This window comes from Otolemur garnettii, unplaced genomic scaffold, assembly GCF_000181295.1.
Source record: "Otolemur garnettii isolate 467f Iridium unplaced genomic scaffold, OtoGar3 scaffold00159, whole genome shotgun sequence".
Taxonomy (NCBI): Eukaryota; Metazoa; Chordata; class Mammalia; order Primates; family Galagidae; genus Otolemur; species Otolemur garnettii.
In genome coordinates, this window is record NW_003852554.1 from 38,319 (window position 1) to 40,771 (window position 2,453).

Here is a 2,453-nt window from a genome sequence, read left to right on the forward strand (position 1 = left end):
AAAAAAAAAGAATTTTAAAACATATGGAGTAAAACTTGACACAACTTTAAGGAGAAACAAATAAATCCACAATCACAATCAGAGATTTCAAAACTCCTCTGTCAGTACTTGACAGAATAGGGCAGTGCCTGTGGCTCAGTGGGCAGGGGACCAGCCCCATATACTGAGGGTGGTAGATTCGAACCCAGCCCCAGCCAAACTGCAACAAAAAAATAGCTGGGCATTGTGGCAGATACCTATAGTCCCGGCTACTCAGGAAGCTGAGGCAAGGAATCGCCTAAGCCCAGGAGTTGGAGGCTGCTGTGAGCTGTGTGATGCCACGGCACTCTACTGTGTGCAATAAAGTGAAACTCTGTCTCTAAAAATAAAATAAAATAATTGACAGAACAGGTAGGCAGAAAATCAGTAAGGATACGGCAGACCTATACAAAATCAACCAGTAAGACTTGATTGCCATTTATGGAACATTATGCCCAATAAAAGCACAATGCACATTCTTCTCAAGTGCCCAAAACATTTACCAAATATGTTCTGGGCCAAACACAAGTTTCAATAAATTCAAAAAGACTCAAATAAAACAAGGCCTATTCTCTGACCACAAAGAATTACATTAGAATCAATATTTCAAAATAAATTAGTGGAAAAAAAATTTTTTCCCACGGACACACTCTCACATACAACATGGGGTGAAAAAAATTTTAATTGTAAGGTAATAGAGAAAGATGTGGAAGGAAACATATCAGTTGTATTAATATTATTTCCTAGAGATACAAATGATAGAAGGTTGGGAACAGAGTTTTAGACATTTTAAATATATTTCTCTACTGTTTCACAAGTTATGATAAACATGTATTCCTTGAAGTTAAAAAAAATTGTGTTTTTTGGCTCAGTGCCTGTGGCTTAAGCAGCTAGGACACCAGCCATGTACACCAGAGCGGGCGAGTTCGAATCTAGCCCAGGCCCCACCAAAACAACAATGACAGCTGCAACCAAAAAATAGCCGGGCATCGTGACAGGCACCTGTAGTCCCAGATACTTGGGAGGCAGAGGCAAGAGAATCGCTTGAGCCCAGGAGTTGGAGATTGCCGTGAGCTGTAATGTAACCGCACTCTACCCAGGGTGACAGCTTGAGACTCTGTCTCAAAAAGTAAATAAATAAATAAATAATAAAAAAATTGAGTTTTTTTGTTTTGGGGGGTATTTTTGAGACAGAGTCTCACTTTGTCACCCTCAGTAGGGTGCCATAGTGCCAGAACTCACAGCAACCTCCAGCTCTTGGGCTCAAGTGATTGAGCCTTGCCTCAGCCTACTGAGTAGCTGGGACTACAGGTGCCCACCACAATGCCCAGCTATTTTTAGAGATGAGGTCTCACTCTTGATCAGGCTGGTCTTGAACCTGTGAGCTCAGGCAATCCACCTACCTCGGCCTCCCAGAATCTTAGGATTATAGGCATGAGCCATTGCACACAGTCATGGTTTTTTTGTTCTGTTTTGTTTTATGAGATACTCTGCCACCCTGGGTAGAGTGCCATGGTCATACCTCAGAGCAACCTCACTCTTGGGCTCAAGCAATCCTCTTGCTTCAGCCTCCCAAGTAGCTGGGACAAGCACTTGCCACAATGCCTGGCTAGTTTTCTATTTTTAGTAGAGATGGGGTCTCACTCTTGCTTAGGTTGGTCCCAGACTCCTGAGCTCAAGAAATCCAGCTGCCTTGGCTTCACAAAGTATCAAAAAAAGTATTTTTGGCCAGGCACAGTGGCTCATGCCTATAATCCTAGCACTCTGGGAGGCTGAGGTGGGTGGATTGCCCTAAGCTCACAGGTTCCAGACCAGCCTGAGCCAGAGCAAGACCTTATCTCTAAAAATAGCCAGGCATTGTGGCAGGGGCCTGTAGTCTTAGCTACTTGGGTGGCTGAGGTAAGAGAATCATTTGAGCCAGTGGTTCTCAATCTTCTTAATGCCACAACCCTTTAATACAGTTCCTCATGTTATGGTGACCCCCAATCATAAAATTATTTTTGTTGCTACTTCAAGCAACGAAGAGTTTGAGGTTGCTGTGAGTTATGATGCCACAGCACTCTACCAAGGGCTACAAAGTGAAACTTTGTCTCTAAAAAAAAAAAAAAAGAAAAAAAGTATTTTTAAAGCCCTAAGAGATTTTTCTGAATCCTTAAATTCCTCCTTTCTTCCTCAGGTGGCTGAGCCAACTTCTATTTAATTCTATCTAGTAATCTAAAGAGAATAGTGATTATTCTATTTGATAATTATATGAACCCTGAATGAAACAATCAAATATTGTAATTTATTTAACAATTCCTCCATTATTGGGCATTTAGTTTGTTTTTGTTTTGTTTTGTTTTTTGAGACAGAGTCTCAAGCTGTCGCTCTGGGTAGAGGGTTGTAGCGTCACAGCTCATAGCAACCACCAACTCTTGGGCTTAAGCGATTCTCTT

The 2,453-nt window shown here is 41.7% G+C and overlaps 1 protein-coding gene across 2 annotated transcripts in view; it reads right to left on the reverse strand.

Annotated features, from left to right (window-relative positions):
• The window catches only part of ZYG11B (zyg-11 family member B, cell cycle regulator), an 83,913-nt gene that overhangs the window by 23,489 nt on the left and 57,971 nt on the right, over window positions 1-2,453 (reverse strand). The gene's annotated exons all lie outside the window — the stretch shown is intronic.